An 8,861-nucleotide genomic window follows, 5' to 3' on the forward strand; every position below is an offset into this window, starting at 1 on the left:
GCTACGTAAGGCCATCTATGGCCTTAAGCAGTCCCCACGAGCGTGGTACCACAAACTAAGCTCCACTCTCAAGACTGATGGTTTTACGCGATCGGAGGCTGATCATACTCTCTTCACGCGTCGCACCTCTATTGGTTGGGTGGTGGTGCTCATATACGTCGACGACATCATCGTGACTGGTGATGATAAGGCGGCCATTCAGGACACCAAGGACTCTCTCAAGTCGGTATTTGACATCAAGGACCTTGGGGAACTCAAATACTTTCTTGGTATTGAGATTTGTCGCTCACCGGAAGGACTCTTCCTCTCACAACGCAAGTATACTCTTGACTTGTTAGAGGAGACTGGCAAGCTTGGTGTGTCTCCGGTTGCTACGCCCCTTGATGAAGATTACCAGCTCAAGCGAAAGGGGGAGAGCTTACGGGCAAAAGAAGGCCGACCTAAGGAACCAATGGACGAGCCATTCTTAGACGTCACACGCTACCGCCGGCTTGTAGGTAAGCTGATATACCTTACTATCACACGACCTGACATATCCTATGCTGTGAATCAGGTTAGCCAACATATGAAGGCACCAAGCAAGTACCAATGGAGTCAAGTCGAAAGGATCCTAAGCTATCTCAAGGGCAGTCCGGGTCAAGGTATTTGGATGGGCAAGAATGACAACACCGAAATCGTTGGCTATTGTGATGCGGATTACAATGGCGACACGCTGGATAGGAGATCCACCACTGGGTACTGCACGTTTGTTGGAGGCAACTTGGTTACATGGAGGTCTAAGAAACAAAAGGTGGTTTCATGCTCTAGCGCCGAGGCCGAGTATAGAGCTATGAGGAAGCTCACTAACGAGATGACATGGCTGAAGGGCCTACTCAAGGACTTAGGCATCGAGACAAAGCAGCCCATGACCATGCACTGCGACAATGAAGCGGCTATCCACATTGCCACAAACTCAGTCTTTCATGAGAGGACCAAGCACATAGAAAGCGATTGCCACAAGGTGAGAGAGAAGATTGAAGAAGGAGTGGTGTTACCATGCCACACAAGGAGTCAAGATCAGCTAGCTGACATCTTCACCAAGTCTGCAAGCTCCAAGGTTTGTGATCACATCTACAGCAAACTTGGACTTGTAGACATTACACGGCCATGATCAAGCTTCCCTAATCCGTGGACAGCACACTCTTTTTCCCTTGACTTGGTTTTGTCCCATGAGGTTTTCTAAGTCAAGGTTTTTAATGAGGTGCTGCTTCACGGGTTCCAAGCTTAGCCATTTCACTCGGCTAAGCTTGAGGGGGAGTATTGATCAAGAGAATAAGCCTAAGGCAGCCATGGCCGTCCGTACAATTATGGGGCCGTCCGTACAACCAAGCAATAAGGCCGAGTCATGTAAGTGTGTAAAGACAATGAGGAGGCCTGCTCTCCTTAGGCCCATGAGAAGGATCTAGAATGTCGCTTGTAGCCGTTAGAGAGGAGGAACAAGTGGAGTCACGGGTTATGTTGTGTTTAAGGAGACTAGGACGGGTCACTATCACCGTTGGGATTAGTTCTATCTCTCTCCTTGTCCCTATCACTTATACGATCGGTTGGTAGAGGGTGTAGCCCTAATTTTCCCTTGATATATATAGGCTTTAGCCTACATTGTAATATGATTTCTTATGGAACAATAACCTAATCTTTTCTTCTTCCTCATTCTCTTTGTCTACCGATATCTCTCATCAATCTCTTGATTCTCTTCTTTATTCTACAAAGTCTTACATTTACAGCTTCTAAGCAATGTTTTCTTGGTTTTAGCCTGTTTTGGGACAAAATGGGTATAAGTGGCTTTTAAACTCTCCACATCTATCTCAAACTCTTATACTTAGTTAGTTGCATTGGATTAAGACACATTTTAACCCCAAAAACACTAACAAAGCTGTTTAGTGCTTCTAAGCAATGTTTTCTTGATTTTAGCCTGTTTTGGGACAAAATGGGTATAAGTGGCTTTTAAACTCTCCACATCTATCTCAAACTCTTATAACTAGTCAGTTGCATTGGATTAAGACACATTTTAACCCCAGAAACACTAACATAGCTGTTTAGTTCTTCTAAGCAATGTCTTCTTGGTTTTAGCCGGTTTTGGAGACAAAATGGGTATAAGTGGCTTTTAAACTCTCCATATCTATCTCTAACTCTTATACTTAGTTAGTTGCATTGGATTAAGACACATTTTAACCCCATAAACACTAACATAGCTGTTTACAGCTTCTAAGCAATGTTTTCTTGGTTTTAGCCTGTTTTGGGACAAAATGGGTATAAGTGGCTTTTAAACTCTCCACATCTATCTCAAACTCTTATACTTAGTTAGTTGCCTTGGATTAAGACACATTTTAACCCCAAAAACACTAACAAAGCTGTTTAGTGCTTCTAAGCAATGTTTTCTTGGTTTTAGCCTGTTTTGGGACAAAATGGGTATAAGTGGCTTTTAAACTCTCCACATCTATCTCAAACTCTTATAACTAGTCAGTTGCATTGGATTAAGACACATTTTAACCCCAGAAACACTAACATAGCTGTTTAGTGCTTCTAAGCAATGTCTTCTTGGTTTTAGCCTGTTTTGGGACAAAATGGGTATAAGTGGCTTTTAAACTCTCCACATCTATCTCTAAATCTTATTATTAGTTAGTTGCATTGGATTAAGACACATTTTAACCCCTTAAACACTAACATAGCTGTTTACAGCTTCTAAGCAATGTTTTTTTGGTGTTAGCGTGTTTTGGGACAAAATGGGTATAAGTGGCTTTTAAACTCTCCACATCTATCTCAAACTCTTATAATTAGTTAGTTGCATTGGATTAAGACACATTTTAACCCCAGAAACACTAACATAGCTGTTTAGTGTTTCTAAGCAATGTCTTCTTGGTTTTAGCCTGTTTTGGGACAAAATGGGTATAAGTGGCTTTTAAACTCTCCACATCTATCTCAAACACTTATAATTAGTTAGTTGCATTGGATTAAGACACATTTTATTCCCAGAAACACTAACATAGCTGTTTAGTGTTTCTAAGCAATGTCTTCTTGGTTTTAGCCTGTTTTGGGACAAAATGGGTATAAGTGGCTTTTAAACTCTCCACATCTATCTCAAACTCTTACAATAAGTTAGTTGCATTGGATTAAGACACATTTTAACCCCATAAACACTAACAAAGCTGTTTACAGCTTCTAAGCAATGTTTTCTTGGTGTTAGCCTGTTTTGGGACAAAATGGGTATAAGTGGCTTTTAAACTCTCCACATCTATCTCAAACTCTTATAATTAGTTAGTTGCATTGGATTAAGACACTAACATAGCTGTTTACAGCTTCTAAGCAATGTTTTCTTGGTTTTAGCCTGTTTTGGGACAAAATGGGTATAAGTGGCTTTTAAACTCTCCACATCTATCTCAAAGTCTTATAATTAGTTAGTTGCCTTGGATAAAGACACATTTTAACCTCAAAAACACTAACAAAGCTGTTTAGTGCTTCTAAGCAATGTTTTCTTGGTTTTAGCCTGTTTTGGGACAAAATGGGTATAAGTGGCTTTTAAACTCTCCACATCTATTTCAAACTCTTATAATTAGTTAGTTGCATTGGATTAAGACACATTTTAACCCCATAAACACTAACATAGCTGTTTACAGCTTCTAAGCAATGTTTTCTTGGTTATAGCGTTTTTTGGGACAAAATGGGTATAAGTGGCTTTTAAACTCTCCACATCTATCTCAAACTCTTATACTTAGTTAGTTGCATTGGATTAAGACACATTTTAACCCCAGAAAAACTAACAAAGCTGTTTAGTGCTTCTAAGCAATGTTTTCTTGGTTTTAGCCCGTTTTGGGACAAAATGGGTATAAGTGGCTTTTAAACTCTCCACATCTATCTCAAACTCTTATAATTAGTTAGTTGCATTGGATTAAGACACATTTTAACCCCATAAACACTAACATAGCTGTTTACAGTTTCTAAGCAATGTTTTCTTGGTTTTAGCCTGTTTTGGGACAAAATGGGTATAAGTGGCTTTTAAACTCTCCACATCTATCTCAAACTCTTATAATTAGTTAGTTGCATTGGATTAAGACACATTTTAACCCCACAAACACTAACATAGCTGTTTACAGCTTCTAAGCAATGTTTTCTTGGTTTTAGCCTGTTTTGGGACAAAATGGGTATAAGTGGCTTTTAAACTCTCCACATCTATCTCAAACTCTTATACTTAGTTAGTTGCCTTGGATTAAGACACATTTTAACCCCAAAAACACTAACAAAGCTGTTTAGTGCTTCTAAGCAATGTTTTCTTGGTTTTAGCCTGTTTTGGGACAAAATGGGTATAAGTGGCTTTTAAACTCTCCACATCTATCTCAAACTCTTATAACTAGTCAGTTGCATTGGATTAAGACACATTTTAACCCCAGAAACACTAACATAGCTGTTTAGTGCTTCTAAGCAATGTCTTCTTGGTTTTAGCCTGTTTTGGGACAAAATGGGTATAAGTGGCTTTTAAACTCTCCACATCTATCTCTAAATCTTATTATTAGTTAGTTGCATTGGATTAAGACACATTTTAACCCCTTAAACACTAACATAGCTGTTTACAGCTTCTAAGCAATGTTTTTTTTGGTGTTAGCGTGTTTTGGGACAAAATGGGTATAAGTGGCTTTTAAACTCTCCACATCTATCTCAAACTCTTATAATTAGTTAGTTGCATTGGATTAAGACACAATTTAACCCCAGAAACACTAACATAGCTGTTTAGTGTTTCTAAGCAATGTCTTCTTGGTTTTAGCCTGTTTTGGGACAAAATGGGTATAAGTGGCTTTTAAACTCTCCACATCTATCTCAAACACTTATAATTAGTTAGTTGCATTGGATTAAGACACATTTTAACCCCAGAAACACTAACATAGCTGTTTAGTGTTTCTAAGCAATGTCTTCTTGGTTTTAGCCTGTTTTGGGACAAAATGGGTATAAGTGGCTTTTAAACTCTCCACATCTATCTCAAACTCTTACAATAAGTTAGTTGCATTGGATTAAGACACATTTTAACCCCATAAACACTAACAAAGCTGTTTACAGCTTCTAAGCAATGTTTTCTTGGTGTTAGCCTGTTTTGGGACAAAATGGGTATAAGTGGCTTTTAAACTCTCTACATCTATCTCAAACTCTTATAATTAGTTAGTTGCATTGGATTAAGACACATTTTAACCCCAGAAACACTAACATAGCTGTTTACAGCTTCTAAGCAATGTTTTCTTGGTTTTAGCCTGTTTTGGGACAAAATGGGTATAAGTGGCTTTTAAACTCTCCACATCTATCTCAAAGTCTTATAATTAGTTGGTTGCCTTGGATAAAGACACATTTTAACCTCAAAAACACTAACAAAGCTGTTTAGTGCTTCTAAGCAATGTTTTCTTGGTTTTAGCCTGTTTTGGGACAAAATGGGTATAAGTGGCTTTTAAACTCTCCACATCTATTTCAAACTCTTATAATTAGTTAGTTGCATTGGATTAAGGCACATTTTAACCCCATAAACACTAACATAGCTGTTTACAGCTTCTAAGCAATGTTTTCTTGGTTATAGCGTTTTTTGGGACAAAATGGGTATAAGTGGCTTTTAAACTCTCCACATCTATCTCAAACTCTTATACTTAGTTAGTTGCATTGGATTAAGACACATTTTAACCCCAGAAAAACTAACAAAGCTGTTTAGTGCTTCTAAGCAATGTTTTCTTGGTTTTAGCCCGTTTTGGGACAAAATGGGTATAAGTGGCTTTTAAACTCTCCACATCTATCTCAAACTCTTATAATTAGTTAGTTGCATTGGATTAAGACACATTTTAACCCCATAAACACTAACATAGCTGTTTACAGTTTCTAAGCAATGTTTTCTTGGTTTTAGCCTGTTTTGGGACAAAATGGGTATAAGTGGCTTTTAAACTCTCCACATCTATCTCAAACTCTTATAATTAGTTAGTTGCATTGGATTAAGACACATTTTAACCCCACAAACACTAACATAGCTGTTTACAGCTTCTAAGCAATGTTTTCTTGGTTTTAGCCTGTTTTGGGACAAAATGGGTATAAGTGGCTTTTAAACTCTCCACATCTATCTCAAACTCTTATAATTAGTTAGTTGCATTGGATTAAGACACATTTTAACCCCATAAATACTAACATAGCTGTTTACAGCTTCTAAGCAATGTTTTCTTGGTTTTAGCCTGTTTTGGGACAAAATGGGTATAAGTGGCTTTTAAACTCTCCACATCTATCTCAAAGTCTTATAATTAGTTAGTTGCCTTGGATAAAGACACATTTTAACCTCAAAAACACTAACAAAGCTGTTTAGTGCTTCTAAGCAATGTTTTCTTGGTTTTAGCCTGTTTTGGGACAAAATGGGTATAAGTGGCTTTTAAACTCTCCACATCTATTTCAAACTCTTATAATTAGTTAGTTGCATTGGATTAAGGCACATTTTAACCCCATAAACACTAACATAGCTGTTTACAGCTTCTAAGCAATGTTTTCTTGGTTATAGCGTTTTTTGGGACAAAATGGGTATAAGTGGCTTTTAAACTCTCCACATCTATCTCAAACTCTTATACTTAGTTAGTTGCATTGGATTAAGACACATTTTAACCCCAGAAAAACTAACAAAGCTGTTTAGTATGAGTTTGGCACACCACCTTGGCCACCACCGTCCGTACAACCGTACGGACGTCCGTACGATCGACAACCTATGGGCTGACCAAGCCATCTCGTATCTCATAAGCCCAATCCACTAAGGAGAGCTTCCAACGATCTCCCTTCATCGAGATCCTTCTATTATAGCCGTTAGGCAACTTGCAAGTGGGAAGTCAAAGGTTTAGTCACATGTAGGAATAAGGAGATGTCGCTATCTCCCATTAATGTGCACATAGAACCCTAGGAAAGAATATCCTCTTTGTATAGCTCTATATATGGTTTGTAAGTATGTTCTAATTTAAAGCAAGAAAAGAGTTTATTCTCTTTCTCCAACACTCTCTCTCTCAATCGTTCACTCTCCTCACTCTTTACACGATTTCACTCTCTTCCATAATCTCTTGATTACTCTACTCTCAAACTTACATGGTATCAGAGCAGATTTGATTCTGTTCTTGCCTCAAATCTCCATCACTCCCTTCCGCATTCTCTTTCTTGTTCTTGAATCTTCTTTCTTTAACCGTTGGACAATAGCTTTAACCAACGGTCTCTTCATCTTTTTTTCATGGAAACTACCAAAACTCTCATTGTTCCAGTTACTCTCAAGGGAGAGAATTACTTACTGTGGGCTAGAACCACAAAGACAGCCCTATGCGGCCGAGGACTTTGGTCCCATGTTGAGACGAGCGAAGCTCCTAGTGGCGAGACCACCAAAGACGGCAAGGATCTTGTCGATGAGAAGAACAAGTGGTTTCAAGAAGATCAGGGAGTCCTAGCTATCATTCAAAACTCCCTAGATGCACCTATACTTGAAGCTTACTCTTATTGCGAGACAGCAAAAGACTTGTGGGACACTCTCAAGAATGTTTTTGGGAATGTTACAAATGTAAACCGAATTTTTGAGATTAAGAGGGCCATCAACAACCTCAACCAAGAAGACATGGAGTTCACCAAGCACTTTGGGAAGTTTAGGTCCCTTTGGGCTGAACTAGAGATGCTCCGGCCGGCGACTATAGATCCGGCCATTCTGAATGAGAGGCGTGAACAAGATAAGGTGTTCGGCCTTCTCTTGACCTTGAACCCCTCCTACAATGACCTTATCAAGCATATTCTACGGTCGGACAAGCTCCCTAGCCTTGATGATGTCTGTAACCAAATTCAAAAGGAGCATGGCTCCATGGGATTGTTTGGCGGCAAGGGAGAACTTGTGACCGCTAACAAAGCTGAGACGGCATCAGCAAACAAGGGCTACTACAAGCCGGAGGACAAGAACAACCCGCCATTTTGTGAGCATTGTAAGAAGCTTGGTCACTTCAAGAGCCGCTGCTGGATTCTACACCCTCATCTAGCACCACCGCCGGGTACCATCCGAGGTGGACGACCAAACCGCGGAGGACCACCGAGAGCTCATCAAGCAGTAGCCATGGGGGAGTCATCAATCTCTGAGCAACCTCAACAAGTGACCAGTGGAACTGCTCTTGCTGCAGCATCGTCCGAGCTGGTAAGGCGGTCCGACCTTGATGCGCTCATCAAAGCCATCAAAGAGGCCACCGGTAAGGCGTTTCTTGCCTCAAACAAAATTAAACCCCTCATAGTTGATTCTGGTGCATCCCATCACATGATTAGTGATTCTAGGCTAATTAGTGATATTAAACCTGCTAATGGTAATGTGATAATAGCAAATGGTGAGAAAGTACCAGTTAAAGGCATTGGAAACTTGAAACTATTTGATAAGGAGACTAAGGCATTTTATATGCCAAACTTTACTTCTAACTTGCTATCAGTTAAGAGAGCCACTACTGATTTAAATTGTTATGCTATATTTGGTCCTAACAATGTTCATTTTCAGGATATTGAGACAAGTAAGGTTCTTGGTCAAGGAGGATCCAAGGATGACCTCTATGTGCTTGAGGACTTGAACTTATCTTCTAATGTATCTTGTTTTAATTCGGTTATTATGAAACCTAGTGATTCTATTTTACATGCTAGGCTAGGACACCCTCACACAAGAGCTTTATCTTTAATATTTCCTAATGTTTCTTTTCAAAATGATGAGTGTGAGGCTTGTATTCTTGGTAAACATTGCAAGGCTGTTTTTCCTAAATCTATTACTATTTATGAAAAATGTTTTGATTTAATTCATTCTGATGTTTGGACATCTCCTTGCTTATCTA

This window comes from Camelina sativa, chromosome 20 (genome assembly GCF_030686135.1).
Source record: "Camelina sativa cultivar CO46 ecotype springtype chromosome 20, ASM3068613v1".
In the NCBI taxonomy this organism is placed as follows: domain Eukaryota; kingdom Viridiplantae; phylum Streptophyta; class Magnoliopsida; order Brassicales; family Brassicaceae; genus Camelina; species Camelina sativa.